At 44.0% G+C, this 17,636-nt stretch overlaps 1 protein-coding gene across 2 annotated transcripts in view; it reads right to left on the reverse strand.

Moving 5' to 3' along the window:
* Positions 1-14,149, reverse strand: part of PLEKHF2 (pleckstrin homology and FYVE domain containing 2) — a 56,922-nt gene extending 42,773 nt beyond the window's left edge. For both annotated transcript variants that reach the window (XR_011047812.1, XM_068396265.1), the window contains exon 1: positions 14,060-14,149. The gene's annotated coding sequence lies outside the window, so the exon portion shown is untranslated. The remainder of the gene's footprint in view (positions 1-14,059) is intronic.
* Between the last annotated feature and the right edge of the window lie 3,487 nt (positions 14,150-17,636).

Consider the following 17,636-nt stretch of genomic DNA (forward strand, 5'->3'; position numbering starts at 1 on the left):
CTTTCCTCATAAGGGAGATGTTCCACTCCCTTAATCATCTTCGTGGCTCTGCGCTGGACTCTCTCTAGCAGTTCCCTGTCCTTCTTGAACTGAGGGGCCCAGAACTGGACACAATATTCCAGATGCGGCCTCACCAGGGCAGAGTAGAGGGGGAGGAGAACCTCTCTCAACCTGCTAACCACACCCCTTCTAATACACCCCAGGATGCCATTGGCCTTCTTGGCCACAAGGGCACACTGCTGGCTCATGGTCATCCTGCTGTCCACTAGGATCCCCAGGTCCCTTTCCCCTACGCTGGTCTCCAACAGCTCTGTCCCCAACTTGTACTGGTACATGGGGTTGTTCTTGCCCAGATGCAGGACTCTACACTTGCCCTTGTTATATTTCATTAAATTTCTCCCCGCCCAACTCTCCAGCCTGTCCAGGTCTCTCTGAATGGCTGCGCAGCCTTCCGGCATCTCAGCCACTCCTCCCAGTTTTGTGTCATCAGCGAACTTGCTGACAGCGCACTCTATTCCCTCATCCAAGTCATTAATGAATATATTGAATAGAACTGGTCCCAGAACCGACCCTTGCGGAACTCCGCTAGACACAGGCCTCCAACTGGACTCTGTCCCATTGACCACTACTCTCTGGCTTCTTTCCTTCAGCCAGTTCACAATCCACCTCACTACCCGATCATCCAGACCACACTTCCCCAGTTTAGCTGCGAGGATGCTGTGGGAGACCGTGTCAAACGCTTTACTGAAATCGAGATAGACCACATCCACAGCTTTACCATCATCTATCCACCGGGTAACATCCTCATAAAAGGCTATCAAGTTGGTTAAGCAAGACTTCCCCTTGGTGAAGCCATGCTGAGTGCCCCTAATGATCCCCCTATCCTTGATGTGCCTAGAGACAGCACCAAGAACAAGTTGCTCCATCACCTTTCCAGGGATGGAGGTGAGGCTGACTGGTCTATAGTTACCCGGGTCCTCCTTCTTGCCCTTTTTGAAGACTGGAGTGACATTCGCTTTCCTCCAGTCCTGAGGCACCTCTCCCGTTGCCCACGACTTAGCAAAGATGATGGAGAGTGGCCTAGCAATGACTTCCGCCAGCTCCCTCAGCACCCGCGGGTGCATCCCATCAGGGCCCATGGATTTATGGACGTCCAGGTTGCTTAATTGGTCCCTGACCCAGCCCTCATCAACCAAGACAGATTCCTCCTCTATCCTGACTTCTTCTGAGGCCGCAGGGGTCCAGGGCTCCTCAGGGCAGCCTCCAGCAGTATAGACAGAGGCAAAGAAGGCATTCAGTAACTCCGCCTTCTTTTTATCCTCTGTCTCCAGGACCCCCACCTCATTCATCAGTGGGCCTACATTGCCTCTAGTGTTGGTTTTACCTGCAATGTATTTGGAGAAGCCCTTTCTGTTGTCCTTGACCTCTCTTGCAAGGTTTAATTCCAAGGAGGCCTTAGCTTTCCTAGTTGCCTCCCTACATCCTCTGACAACAGACTTATATTCCTCCCAAGTGGCCAGCCCCTCCTTCCACGATCTGTACACCTTCTTCTTCCACTTGAGTTTGCCCAGCAGTTCCCTGTTCAACCATGCAGGTCTCCTGGTACCCTTCCTTGACTTCCTACCTGTTGGGATGCTCTGATCTTGAGCTCGGAAGAAGCATTCCTTGAACGCTAACCAACTGTCTTGGGCCCCCTTACCTTCTAGTACCCTGTCCCATGGGATTTCCCCTAGCAATTGCTTGAAAAGGCCAAAGTTGGCCCTCCTGAAGTTCAGGGTTGTGATTCTGCTAGCTATTCTGTTCCTGCCACATGAGATCCTGAACTCTACCATCTCATGGTCGCTACAACCAAGGCTGCCCTCAACCTTCACCTCTTCAACCAGACCCTCCTTGTTAGTGAGGATCAGATCCAGCAGCGCTCCTCTCCTAGTTGGCTCATCCACCATTTGCATCAGAAAGTTATCATCAATGCACTGGAGGAACCTCCTGGACTGGGGATGGCTGGCTGAGTAGGCCTCCCAGCAAATATCAGGGTAGTTGAAATCCCCCACAACAACCAGGCCCTGTAATTGCGAGACTGCTCTCAGCTGCCTGTAGAAGGCCTCATCACCCTCCTCATCCTGATCAGGTGGCCTGTAACAGACACCCACAACAGTATCACCCCTGCCAGCCTGCCCCTTAATTCGCACCCACAAACTCTCAACTCGCTCCTGATCTGCCTCTGGACAGAACTCAATACATTCTAGCTGCTCACTCACATAAAGAGCAACTCCACCACCTCTCCTTAGCGGCCTGTCTTTCCTGAACAGGACATAGCCATCCATGACCACATTCCAGTCATGCGAGGCGTCCCACCAAGTCTCTGTAATTGCCACTAGATCATAGCCCCCCGACCGAACACGGATTTCTAACTCCTCCTGCTTATTCCCCATGCTGCGTGCATTGGTGTACAGGCATTTCAGGGAGCGAGCTGGGCACACCGATTTCATCCCAGATTCACCCCCTGATTTCACCCCAGGGGGATGGGGGGCCTCCTGGTCTACCTCAACACTAGAGCATTGCCCCAGTGGTGCAAGCCCAGCTACCACCCCATCCCCCTTCGAATCTAGTTTAAAGCTCTCCGAATGAGCTCCGAATGAATTTAGTACATAGCTATGTATTATTATTTTTAGTAATAAGTTTCAAATAATTGTTACACATTATCAGACTCATTCACCTATCCTCTTGCACTCTGCCTATGCAAGAAAGATACGCTAATTTGACTTACAGTAGAATAAACACAAACAATTAAGTTACCCAGAACCCTCATACATCCCTCTGATTTAAAGCTCTGTCTGAAATGGTAATATCACTACTTTTTGTGGACAAGCTTTCAGCTATGAAGGCATCTCAGTACTGTAATACAATAATCTCTATTAATATTAGATGTATTGCTCTTAAGAGCAACACTTGACTTTTTGCACCACTGCCAAGTAAAACACAGCGTAAATTTCTAAAGTGCAACCTGTTTAAGGAAACTTATCTATGCCTAATGCTTTGAAAATAGTTTTAGCGTGGAAAATTGCTGAACTAAACACATGCACAGCAGATATTCTGTTTCTGATACAGGTCAGAAGAAAAATCAGCATAAATTTTAAATCCTACTTTAGCCTCACTGGTTCTACCTCCTACACAACCTCCTTCAATACACACAGAGAAGGATGATACCATTGCTTGTCCTGAAAGTTTCACTGTGTCATCTTTGTTGGCAAAATTAAGCTTTCTATGCACTTAAATCTGATTAGTTGTAATCAGAATCCAAGCGTACATGCTCAAGTCAGCACTACCTGTCAAGGACCATAAAGGTAATAACAAGAGCTGGATTAAAGATGACATAGAAATACCAGCAAGAGGTATTTAATTAAACTTTATTTCTATCATTCAGTACATAGAATAAAATACTGAGGAAAACGAAGTTTTAAGTATCCATTAACCCATTTATGATTTCATTAATATTCCATTCTATATTTTACATTTACTTAAATACATCTGTAACAATTAACTGCAGGGGGTTTTATATTAATTATATATTTCCATTATTCACCAATTGCTTTTTTTGAAACAGTAAAAAGATCAATTTGGTCATAAAGTTAAGTGAAATTAAAAGAAATTTCGCCCCCAAAAAATATTATGTTGAGAGGATATACAAATATGACAAATGCTTTCTAAAGGTCTTTATCACTGCTAAAAGCTGACATGACAGTAACAACTAAATGCCTGTACTGTGCTGGAGCTAGCTGTCCTGGATGCTATTTAAAACGTAAGACAACAACTGTCACTTAAAGAGAAATACAGCCTTCTAACAAGCATTTCTCTAATAATTGTCTTCACAGAAGTATTCCCAAACTGTTGTATTTAACAAACTGTCTTGCTATCGCTACCGTAACCAGCTGGTAAGGATGCAGAGGATAACCCTGATCATACCTGGAAGATACAAGTATCAAGAATGACAAAAAGCAACATCGCAATACCACAAAGAAATAAGAAAGACCAAGAGATTAAAGAGACTGTATCAAGATAGAGATGACTGCAGGAAAAGAGGCACTAAGATCCCTCTGAACTTCTTCAACATAAGTCTTGATTCAGAATCACTTTTCACTAATCTGGTTAATGGCTGCAGCATTCAGAAAGGTACCAGCAGAAGGACAGAAACTTTGACTTGATTTACAGACCAAAAAACGTTACCTTTTCCTTAAGGCAATGTATGCTGTTGCCTCTTTGCACCATTTTTCACACCCTTATTAATTACTGGCATTTAATAAAGTCAAAAAAGCAGCAAGATAAAACACCAGAAAAGGATGGTGGCAATACCAAGGCTGCTTTAGATTACTCTAAGGAAGCAAAGATGCTTGTGACATTTTCACCCACACCCTATGGAGAAAACATAGTGTAATCATCAATCAATACCACACTGGCAGGAAAGTGGAATAGATGACACCGCAGACCTCTCCCGAGTCTCATTTCTATGATTCTCAGTGTAATGTTTTCTACATGAATGTGATGTTTCATTTTTTCTTCCCCACTGTGAAGACATGGCTTCCTGCATTGCGCAAGCCTGTGGAGCAATGGCTGTGGCGTGAGGAAACACAGATGAGCTAACTCACTCCCTTCCTGGCACAGCCAGTACGAACCAGCAGTCTTACTCTTTCACTTGTCTCAACCTGTTGGCTAATGTTCTGGCATCAGCCACAGACTTACAGAAACCATGCTGGAAATATGTTAACAGTAACCGCATTACTTCATACTGTGCAACCTGTGAATACTCTGCCTTGCCAATATTTTAGAAATCTTTACATTATTTCTCAGTCATGTCCAAATACATCATGAAAGCAAACCCCTGCATTTGTCTAGTCGGATGTCATCATAAACCTATAATTACCGTAATAACCCAGACAGATCTGTTTGGTTTTTGCTTTTAAACTGATGCAAGTGACTGTCACAAGTCTAGTCCCACTAAAATTCTTCTTGAAGGTACAATGTAGAAATCTCTATTTTAACTGCCTAACATCTTACAGTTTAGTAATTCTTTCAATACATTACAGTTAATTTTAGTATACTCTCATTTCCAGCTTACAAGGAAGGATTGCCATTTCACTTTAATTGACCAGTTGTGTAAGAATTGCTTGTAGAATGTAAATGATTCTAAATGAAGAAGAACAACAGAAAAACTCTTTATTACCAAACCTGCATGGCAAGTGCATTACTTTTCAAATTTGCAACAGCCATTATACAACCGAGCTAGGAATGTTTAGAAAGGCCAATTCCATTTTGGGGATGGAGATAATTTCTAGGTAGATCTTTCCAGATTTATGACCTTATATTCCCCAACCCACTCAAAAGCTAGTTTGGCTACAGAAAGCTATTTTTAGCAAAAGATGATCTGTTTTGCCAAGCAGCATATGTATCAGCACAGCAAGAACACAGCAATGCTGTTTTACTATCCAGGCTACTCTGCTGAACAGTTAGCACACTGCCTGAGCTGCTGTATGCAGGCAAAACCATCCAAATTCTGCACGTTAGCTGCTCACAAGGTTTGGTATTTAACACAATAAACTTCAGCCAGAAAGAGAACACCAATTTAACCTGCTTGTAAACAGAAAGACCAGCTCCCACATCCCAAATGAGTTATAATGCTAAATAATCATAGAGGAGACCGGAGGAAAATAAAGGCATGCGGAAGCAGGCCGCCCCACCAGATGAGTTCGGCCAGTCTGCAGCCTGTCCTGCACAAAGGGTGAGAGGAACCACCTTGGCCATAACGCCACGTGTCATAATGCCACATAATGCCAGCACCCCTGCTCCAAGCAAGAAACGTGTGGCACCCATTAAAGAGACACAGAAATCCAGAACTGCCGAGTCCCAAAGCTGTTCCCACTACCTTCTCCTGCTTGGCAGTAACAAAATATGAAAGATGGAAACCCAAACAGTACTAAAGAGCTTGTACCACAGGGAAGTATACAATCAGGAGAGCCTCAATCCACTTCCTAGACCGACTGGAAGTGGCTGTATTTCCCTTCTGTCCCCAACTTCACTGGAAAAAGTCCCTGAATGCCTCTTAGGGGAGTAGAGACCTCACTGCAGAAGCCCAGGAGCAACATTCTTGTAAGAGATCCAGCTTTTTAATGAAATCAGCTGTTTATTACCACTGTCAGGCTTCTATTTATAATAAACCATGGTAGCTGATATTGTTTTTGTCTCCTGGCATGATAGAGACAGAGCTGCTGCTGGAAATAAATACGCAGTTCTCCATCCCCCCCTGGTAGTTAAGGGTTGGATCAACAAAGGGAGCAACTTCCTAAACACATTTCATCTCTGTGTCCTTACATGTCTGTCGACAAGCTGAGCACTCCCCAAGCACCAACACAGGCTTACATGGCTCTGAACAGCGCTTGTGAAACACGGTACTGCCAGCCAAACCGCTGCCATTTAGATGAGAAAATTCTTAACGCCTTTCAAGATGCGAAGGAGGAGGTAGCCAGCATGTGCATGTGAAAACCAGGTAATGGCTAGAATTAAAGGAATTTTTAAAAAAACCCCACAGCTCACAGCCACACAACCCTGAAAGCTTGAGTTCTGCAAACAGAGGTAACAGGCAGGCCTGACCAGCCATGAACAGTGTTTCCAGTCTGACAAACGCATCTGCCAAAGCACAGAAAGCAAGATCCAGGCAACTATAGGCATATCAAGTACTTGCAGCTCTCAGCATACTGAAATGGGTATAAGTAAAAAGGCTGAGTTTTTGTATGCTTATATATATAAAAACTATATATTTATAAACTATATAACACACATGTGCCCTTTTAAATTAATCAACAAACAAATAACTGAAAAAATCCCAAGATTCAGATCAAATCTTTGCTGTCATGGGAAAAGACCCTAGTATTTCAACTTTCCATTTGCATGTATTTAGGAGCACTAGCAGTGGTTAGCCTAGCCTCTGGTGCTAGCAAACTGCATCTTTCATCTAACCAAAGCACTGGGAACACGCATCAGAACAGTTTCAAAACCAGCTTCCACAGATCTTGAGCCCCAAAAAGTTCCAAGTTCCTCACGAAGTTATCCGCAGCTCTGAGTAGCTAAAAGCCATCAGAAGAACAGCAGACAACAGAGCAACACCTTAGATATGCCCCAGAAGAGTCAAGGGCAGACAACAGGAGTCTGTGATCCTGCTCAAGAAGCTCCAGCAGACACGAAGCTCACATGCTGGGCCGGTGCCTAAAGGATCACTCGACCAGGCTGCGATACCAAACACTGGAATACATTTTTCTGTTTACAATTTAATGTTTCCCTGCTCCAATTGTTTAGCTGTTTGAAGAGTCTCTCCCAGCAAATGTTATTTTCCAGTTTGGCAGCAGTGACTTACCCCTCCCTTCCAGGCTGCCTGGACAGGCGCCGGGTGTGCCCTTCCCATCTGATACGCTGCCTGCGAAGGAACGGCTCAACTGGTGACAGCCCGCTTCAGCAGCACCCGGGTACCCATCCGGACATCTGGGCTTGCAAAGAACCTGACGTATACAAATACTCCCATGCTTAACATTAAATGGACATTGGGTGAGGGACATGAAAAATCAATCAAAAGGATCTGACCAATTTCAGAGCAAGCTAGATGCTGCCTTAAGTTTTGCCAACCCAGCACAATTAAGAGAGTCCACAGCACCAACACACCTTTTAAATCTTGAAACACAGACTTATGTAAATTCTTTCGGGGAGGGGACACTGCATCATTAGTATAGAAAAAACAGATCCAGATACAGCTGATCTACAGGAAGAGTTGCCAAATCTACCTTGCAAGCAGTTCTCCAAAGCCAGATCGGTTGTGTGGTTTGTTGTTGTTATGGGTTATTGGTATTTAGAGCACACACAAAGGCAACTCGCTACCGACTAGCCAGACCGTCTCTCAGTCAATGTAAAAAATAAGATTTGGTCTTCAGTGACTGAAATAAATAGTATTTGCCAGCATGCTTCTTGCAGCATCTTTAACCTACAAGTAGAGACCACTTACAGAAGGATTTCCAATGTGTATCTCTTATACACAAGTATACACTAAAAATAGCACCTCCTAGACTTTAGAGCACCTGCATGTTTTAACACTTCAGAGCTACCAGAACATCTATACGTTCAAATGAGCTTCCTCACATTAACAGAATTTTATTTTCCCTTTCATTATGAATGCACACCTATGACACATCTGACTGTCCACTGGCTTATGTTTTTTTACTATACACAGGGACTTAAAACAGCCAGTGTTAAAAAAAAAACAAAGTTTTCTGGTTTAAGTTGTCTTTATTTTTATTACCATTATGAGAGAAATTACTGACTTTTACTAACAGTCTAACAAGGACTAGACTATAGGTAATTGATTATAACATGACCAAGCTATAGAGAGAGTTATCAAGCAGCCAAAGCTAGGCAAAAGCCATTAACTTCCTACAAATAACTGCAACACAAAAGAACTCTTGCTTTTAGCTAGCCATGTTTTACAACAGAGCAAAATTTTCCCACAGTCTCACAATTTACAAGCACAACAGCATAACCACACCATCACTATTTCATTTTTATTATATCAATATTATTTTCACATGCATGTGTCCTTTAAATTCACATATCCTGTTAAAGGAAAAGAAGCTGCACGATAAAAGAGGTTTCTTTTACCAGCTCAGTAATTCCAAGCATTTCCACAAACCTAAACAAGACACAAGCCAAGTAACAACACTCAACCTCCTTCTCTGACCAGGAGCAATCATCTCAACTTTCTGCTGCTCTTGACCTAAGTGTTAAGAAATCTTCACTTTAGGGGGCAACCCTAATACTATATTATACTGTAGAAACACTTTCAGGAGGCCAGGCAGCTGGCCAATACCTAACAGGGTCAGACAAAGCACTGCTGCAGCACATTTTCAATATTATAGTAGGAAAACCAGAATATTCAGACATACTTTGTCCCTTAAAATTCTTAACTCCTTGGGAAAAAAAAAAAAGCCAAACAATTTCTACCACTAGTTCACCAGCAAGAACAGACTAAGTAAGGGCAAGCCTGGCTGGCTGCAGGGAATCTTTTTCCTACCACTTAAGCCTCCTGAAAGAATTTGCTCAAATTGGTACCAAAAAATGGCTCAAGCCCCAGTAACCATGCGCACAGCAGGGCTGTCACCAGGCTGCAAACCACCAGCCCAGCAGAAACCAGGGGCTCGCAGGCAGCCAAACACAGCTTGGGGCTTGGAATCAAACCATATGTTGTGATTTTTGGGAAGCTTGACAACGCTGATGTGCTGCAATCATGTACCTGTCACTGTCACCCCCCAGTAAAATTTATTTAAGCAGCAATATCTAAAACACATAAGCCAAGCGTTGAATTGCTCTTTCTTGAACAAGGGACATAAGCCCTTTTTCATACCGAATGCTGGTGACATATGGGTGGATAGTGAAGGTCTAGAAAACCAACATCCGAGAGCTATCGACAACAGCCAAAAGAAAGCTTTAACAATGATACTGTAAATAGAATTTGTCAGTCTTCAATGTCAGTAGCTTTTCAGCTGTAACCTGCGTGTTAAAAGGGCAGTTCACTTGCCTCCATGCTGCTAACCTAGATCAGAATCGGGGCTGCAGAGGAGGGGAGCGGAGAATCACTGTCACACAGCTTTCAGAACAGAAGTACACTGAAAACCAGTCTTAGATTCTGTTTTACATTACCAAGTATTGACAGCTAAGTCAGGAGAAATTTAAAAGCAGAAGGAGAAGGGGAAAAAAAGGGAGTCATTTCCTGAAAGAACCCCATAATCACAGCAGCTTACCATGGCCTTCCTGGGAAATGCACTCACTGGCCTTTTTCCCTTTTACTGCTTGTCAAATGTGTTTGATGCATTTTAAAGTTACCCAGAAAGCACTCGGAGTACAGACATTAGAGCCCTCAGCACAACTCAGTCCTCCGGGTGCAATAAACAGCATCCATAATACTGCAGGGGCTCATGGTCCACATGATTCTCATCCAACAGGCCATCTTCCTTTGGTCTTAGGCCCTTATTGCCACAGCAAAGATGACACAATGTAGAGGAAACTTTGAAAACTGCAGAAAGGTTTGCACTGAAGCTAACCTGCACAGCTCACTGTTCCAAGAAAGATCCTGTCTGATAACCTGAATGGCAGTGTTATTAACTCTTTAATATTAATTTGCATTAACAAATTATATTTACACTTTAGAAATGCAGATGTCAAAGAATATGCTGTAACTTCTTCCTTTTGCAGAAGGCATACTAAGTACTTAAAAGCAAAAAGATGATATGTTTGAGGTACAAGAGGTATCCAGTGAAAGCTAAAGCTGCTGACAGAAAGATCAGATACATCACCATCTTGCAACCCCCTCGTATCTGTTTGAATCAGTACAACTTCTCAAGAGATTGCATCTCACCACAGTAAGTAACTGCTTGCATGTCATCTTATTACATTCAGGAATGGGGAGGGATGTAGAGAGAATATTCCTGTGTTTGAAATCCTTGACTTTCAACTGTTTTCTCTTCTTTTACATTTAGACAAAATGCCAAAATCCTGCTATATTACATAAACAATATGCCTAAAACCGTAACAATGCAAGGCGGGGGGGGAAGAGAAAACCACTCTCTTCAAAGTAATTTTTAAAATCCTTGAATTAGCTATCATCACTAGTAGGGTGTAAAAAAAAAAAAAAAGCATCATTACACCCAAGGCAGTAGCACTCTTACCTATTTATGTAACTCTACAAAACCAAAGTAAACATACGAGTGCATTTCTGACTATGTAGTGCTAAAGTGTCATGCTGAAAAACATTAAGTACTCTTCTGTTCAATAACCCTTATGCACAATAATATTTATTTTCATAAAAGGAGAATCTTTGTCTACAACTCTCAGTCAAGCCACTTCTCACGCGAGCAGACTCATTTATTCCAACAGGACTACTCATGTGGCTCAGAATGTGCAGGACTCTACTTGCTAACACAGCTTATAGCTTATGACGACGTTAAAATCACCCTTAGTATGGCAAACATGTTCTACCACACCTATCTACAGAGTAGCTTTTCACCCCCCTCACTGTAAAAACAAGTCCTCTGCTAAACCATGAAAACAGAAGTTATTTTACATCCAACTCTGCATTTGCTGTATAGAGAGAAAGTTTTAAATATGCGGTTCTATTTCAAAAGCCTATTTTTGTACTTTATTTATTCTCTTTTGGAACAACCCCAATTATCACACTTCCATCAAATTCCTCAATTAATCCTTGAAAGTAGCAAAATATGCATATATAAGCATCATCTATCATTAAAAAAAAAAAATCACAAAAATTAAATGGAAAAATAAGCTTGACTATTAACAGAGCTTGGAATAAGTCACAAACATACTGAAGCAGTACAAAATAAGGTTTAATTTCTTAATACAAAAATCAAGAAGGTAACTAACTTTCTTACCTATCAACATCTAAGAAACTTATCTATCATTAAGGCTGAAGTTTCCTTATTTAACATCACCCCCTAATAAATGGCCTTTAAGAACAAAAACTTGCGTCCGTTTGTTTGCTTGACCACCACTTCTAACACTTTAGGGAACAGACACTTTTTCAGAAAATTATACCTGCAAGTATTAAAAACCTCAACTCTCCCTCATCTACAATGCCCTGCTTTGACCCTAATCTTTCACTTTATCATCTCTAGCCCTCTTCGGGAAGACAAGTCACCAAAAATGCTGCAAGTGTAACAAAGCCAGTGTTTGTGCCCCGCCTGCAGACAGCACCCTGTTTATTGCCCTCACTTGACTCCTGGCAACGTAAATGAGACACACCAAGCTCCGTCCTATCATGCCTTACCTAAAACTGCAGTTCCACCTCTCTTTACTGCACTGACTCAAGAAAGATGAAACCTTCCCGCATCCACCAACCACAACAGTGAAACCTAAAAGTCACAATGCTGTTTGAATATAATGACCATTTTACCGATAATACTTTTGGTAAAATAATGGGCTTCAGGATGTTACAGGTAGATCTTCTGTTCACCCAAGGGCATATGTAATACTAGGGTTAAGTGTCAGCCCATAATTTAAAGGAAACAGAATGCAGCTCTTGCTAAATAATGATTTCATCACTGCATCTAATGAAAACTTGCTTCTATGTGAAAAGACACTACTCTTATTTCTTTTTAGATGATATGACACTGAAGAAACTGATCCAGCTTCCCCAGCTCCAAATTTCTACTCGCTGGTTTTCATTTAGCATTTAAGGGACTTCCTCTGTGTGGGTTTCTATGCAGGCAAAACTCACAAACACTCCAAAAGGCAGACAGCCGATTTGCATTCAGAAGCAAGAACTTGGGACACAGGCTCACAAGGCTTCACTTTCACCGCCGTTTTCAACGTAAGTAGCACAGCACTAAAAACTGGGAAAATGTTATTTAACAAACTGAGCTGATGCACGTGGCATTTAGCTACGTAAGGATTCTTATTTGTCACTTGATTAGTCAACAGTACTTATATTATAGAGGTTAAAAGCAAAAACGTTATCTTCTGAGCTAAAGAACCAATTCCTTTCTGCACATTGAGTGCCTACAAAGCAAATCATCTGTAGCATCTCAGCACTGATTACACTGCCATCTTTAAATACTTGCCATCTATAAATACTTCCTTTCTTTCAGATAGCCATCTCTAAAACAATTCAATATACAAGTCTTAGAATTTGAAAGCTGAGTATTTAAGTTCTCTTTATTTTGGGAAAGAAAGAGGAATAGCAATCTCAGTTCTGAAACCGATTCCAGTGTTGTGGGTTTGATTTTAGACTCACTTTGCCTGCTGTATTAACCTCAACCGAGTTGTCAGGCACATCGCAGCCTCTCGGACGTAGCGTTTGTCAAATAAGCATCAACCCCTACCGTAACTACTCACCACACCAGACAGCCCGAGTTCGGACTTAACAATGCTTCTGGAAGCACTCTCATCAATTCAATCAAAAGACAGGTATAGGAATCCTTAATCTCTGGTTAAGGATATAACAGGTTACCAACAACAATTGCACTGGCGCTTCACGTCAAAACTTGAGCAACGGCCGTTTCTCTTAGCAGGGACAAAGTCGATGCCAAGACACGCTGCTCAGCAGACTCACTCATCGCTTTCTTGCCGCGATGAGCAGTTTTGCCGTTTATAAATATCAATGTCTATGCACACAGTATTGCAAATGAGGCGAAAGGAAAAACATGTGGCTGTCTTTTCCTGAACCACTTTCAGGCAACAGCTTATGTGCCACTTATATCTTAAGCAGACCAGTCACGTTCCTCTACAAAATCTGTGACTTTTCACAGTAAAAACAGCACCTTGCGCTCGCAGCCGCACCACTCGCGGTTCCGCTGCTTTTTTCTACCACAGCATCAAGACTTTTCAGGCGACTCGCTCCGAGAACGACGAGGGGTTTAAAACGGCGAGCAAGGCGCTATCCCGCGGCGGGCGCAGGCTCCGGCGGCGGGCTTCCCCGCGGGGCCCACCGGGGAAGGCAGCGCCCTCCGCCCCGGCCCGGCCCAGCCCGTCCCGCCGCCGCCCGGGCCTCGGCGCCAGTCACGAGTTGGGGAGTTTCGGGCACTTATGTAACACCGCGGGGCCGATGTCGCTGTTGTTTTTCCCCGCTCCTAAAAGCGAACTCGTTACCGAGGCCCCGCAACTCCCTCAGCGCCCTGGGACAGGCCAGAGCCCGCCGCCGCCGCCTCTCTCCTCCCCAGAACCTTCCCGCCCCGCCGCCTCCCTCCCGGCGGGAAGCGGCAGCGCCCTCGCGGACGGCCGGGAGCGCCCCAGCCCCGCGGCGGGACAGCCCCGCACGGCGGCCGCCAGCGGAGCCCGGCACCGCCTCCCGCCGGGGGAGCTCCTTCCCCGCCAGGCAGCCCCCGGCTCCCAACATGGCCGCGGGAAAGCGGCCGGAGCCCCGGCGGGGAAGGGCTCTGCGAGGAAAGTTTCCTTCCCCTGCCCCGACGGCCGAACCCCCCACCCCCATCCAGGACGCAGCCAGACCCGCGCTGCTCACCCAGCGCGCTCCGCTCCGGCTGCCGCCCCAGCGCCCGGCTGCCGCCAGCCCCGCCGCCCTCTCCCCGTCACCGCCGCGGTCATACACCCCGCCGCCGGGAGACGGGCTCCGGGACACCGCCCGCGCGGGGCGGGGCCGCCGCCATCTTGGGAGGAGCCGGGCGGCGGGAAGGGGTGAGGCGCTGCCGCCGTTCGCTCCGCGGCGGGCGGATTCGCTGGGGGCCGGCCCCAAGGAGCCGCTCTGCGTGGCGACAGGAGGGGAGGGCCCGGCGCTTCCATCCCACGGGTGGCACCTCGTGGAAGAGCGATTCTCAGGACACGAGAGCGTTACCTCAGGGTTTTTTTAGAAACCCCACATTTCCAGTCTTTGTGCACCATCCCGGGGGCGTGTGTTACGTCCGTGGGTCCAAGCATGCTCTCCCAGAAGTACATTAGGGTGGTCACGTTTTTCGTTATCTCTCTGTATATAAACCCTTTATAGCACATGGACGGGAGTTAGTGAAATGTTTTAGTTTGAAGAGTTGCCAGTCAGCTTGGGGAAGCTATGGCAGGTCTGCTAGTGCGGCTGCCACCAGAAACACCACCGGAGCTGGAAACACGAGGAGCCCCTTCCTTCCTCTCTATTATCATTTTTAGCATCTGCACATCTAGCCATCCAGAGCAGTATTTTCCAAACGTAGCCTGCTGATCAGCAGATAACCCAGTCTTTCCAAGATTGCCAGATGTTGTTGGGTGCCACCGAAGTGGGAGGGCGGCTGGGGTGTTTTGGGGAGCTGTGGGGTGGGTGGGAAGGGGGAAAGCTCCCCTGTTTTGGTGGTAGCGCCATGCACTGCTACGGTGCCACTCCGGTGCCAAAGTCTGCGCTCTGGAAAATGGCCCAAGGGGCTTTTTTTAAATAAAGTTTCACTTACATGCAATACAGCAGAGTTTCATTTTCCAAATTTCACATTATTGGGCAATGATGCGGCTGGCTTTTATGGAAAAAAAAATAGAGTAGTTAGGTGGTGGGGCTTTCCAGTGGTAATAATGAACCCACTGAAGTTTCTGAATTTCATCTGAATTTTTTATTCCAGCTCAGATGGTGACACAGGCGAGAGCCGCATCACCAAGCTGGGTCTCTGCTGCTGTGGGAGAGGGACACAGGGAAGGGAGCAGGATGTGAAGGGCTGAGCACACGTGTTCTCCCACCCCACAACATGGCCGACTGTCAGTCTGCTTCTCCCCTCAAATCCAGCCGGTGTTCAGCCCAAGCCAAACGCTGCCCTAAGGGTTTATTGAAGACAGAAATGAAGGAATGGCTCTCTTTCACTGTTGTGACAGACGTAGCTTCTGGACATGGGGCACATTCAAAAGCTTCTGCGTGGGGGTGTAACAAGTGACATGGACAGCTGTAAAAGACCACTAACATATGTTCAGATATGCTCCCAGCTCCATGAGCGAATTTCCTACAGAACCAAAGCAAGCGGGGCTGCAGAACCCACTTCCCTTCTGCAAGTAACAGATCTGACCCCTTCCAATGGACCCTGATAAAGAGTAAACGGATGGTGCTAAGGAGAAAGTGCCTGGTGAAGGCGAGCAAATCTCCCACCAAGACAAGAAACCCATGGCAAGCTGCTTGGATTCTATGTAGAAAGCAAGCAACAGCTAGAAAACTGAGTGTGCATGAAAAACATTTTTTATTAATGCTTTTTTTTTTCTCTAAATAATATTGTGGTAGCTTTTTAAGCCCTGATGGAGTCCCATATATGTTGCCTGTCAACAACAATTTTATTTTTTTAGAGCACTTCTGCGAAATATGTGAGTTTTCTTTATCACTCTTATCACTTCCTCACTCCTTTTGGGGATCTGTTCATTTTGTTGTAGACAAAAATAGAATTAAAAAAAAATCCAACCAACAAATAAAAGCTCCATAATGCTCAAAAGAGACCACTCTTACTGAAACTCAACAGCCTACATGAGAAGTGGTGCTTGACATCTGTTTAACCTTGTGCCCTGTCCCCAACAGTGACCACTAGTGGAGGCTGAAGAAAAACAAGTAAAAATAGAGCAATTACGTATTTATCTCACTAACTGAGGTTCTAATAAGTCTTCTTTTGGGGCGGAAGGGAGGAATGTGGGCTTCACATGATAGAGATTGCAATTAATATGCTCCTTAATAGACACCAGCTGATAACAAATCCCTAAATTTATCTAATTCCTTTTTTCACCTTCATAACATCATGTGTCAATTTATTTATTCGCTGAAAACTCATTATTTGATGATTGAATGATTCAATTCATTAATTCAAAATAAGTATATATATTATATATAAACATACGTTACTAAAACATTGCCGCCATCTATTTCTATTCATTCTATAGGATCAAGCACACCTAAGAGTACAGTTTGTGTTCGGAAAAGTATTACACCTGCCTCCAGGTAACCTTTGAGCAGTTAGTTCTTGGCAAACCCACCACAGCCAACTAAGCAGCCGACTAGAGCCAAAGATGAACTGCAGACACTTGCTGTTAATCATTTCTGAACACCTTGGTTCTCTAAACAGAAGTCAGGTCAACAAGTGTTTTACCTTCAGTTGGGTCAATGTGGAGTTAAAATTTTACTCTTGGCATATGAAAAAAAATTGTTAGAGGCAGACAGACCACAGTTGCAATGGAGATAGTCGAGTGACAAATAAAGATTCTCACACCATTTTTATGGAATTGCATTTAACACTCGTAAAATTGATATATTACGGTTCTTATTTTCCATGCAACATTAATGAGAAGAGGCAGTCAAAAGAACATTATTTGGTAACTGGCTTTAAGCATTTCCCTTTTAAAATAAAAACATGTAAATATATGGGCTTTTTTTTTTTCTGTGAAAAAGCACAACATTTGTCTGTCTCATGTATTATAAACAACATGTCCAGTATAACAGGACCATCTGTAACTTCATATAATTTTACAATATTTTGTCAAGCTTATGTTAGTAATATGAATTTATGGCTGTTAGACTACCTTCCAAAAAAATTTGTTGCAAAGGTTTTGAGAGTTGCATTAAAATTACATATACTGTTGCATAATGAAGAGCTTGCACTGATGTATTATTACGAGAGCCAGTATCTGTAGACGTACAACAGAAACCAAACCAGGGGACTCAAATTCAAGACCGCAGATTGATTCCCAACCTCTCTGTGTTAAAACTGCTTAAGTGTGTTCTATAAATTTAGCCCCAAGCTGTGCACTTGAATTCAGATGGCTATATGTAGTTTTTGTCTCAAGTTTTTGGTTGAGGTCTGTCCATGTACAACTATTACCAGAGTTTAACATTTGAACCTACCTTAAAAGCTAAATTGCCAACTGATAGGTTATTTTTGAAGTGAGACCAAGACAGACTACAATGCAGTACTTTTTCTTTCTGCCCCTCTGCTATACATACCGTACAGATGAGACTTAGCAATAACCATTTAACACAGTATCTTAACAAATAACAGAGCCAGAAAGGCTCAAGCCAAGCTCATTTTCTGATGGATTGCTTCTCTTGACGCTGACAGAAAGGGATTGCTGGTTTTGACCCAGTAAGGATTGCTGCTCGCCAT

This window comes from Nyctibius grandis, chromosome 3 (genome assembly GCF_013368605.1).
Source record: "Nyctibius grandis isolate bNycGra1 chromosome 3, bNycGra1.pri, whole genome shotgun sequence".
Taxonomy (NCBI): Eukaryota; Metazoa; Chordata; class Aves; order Nyctibiiformes; family Nyctibiidae; genus Nyctibius; species Nyctibius grandis.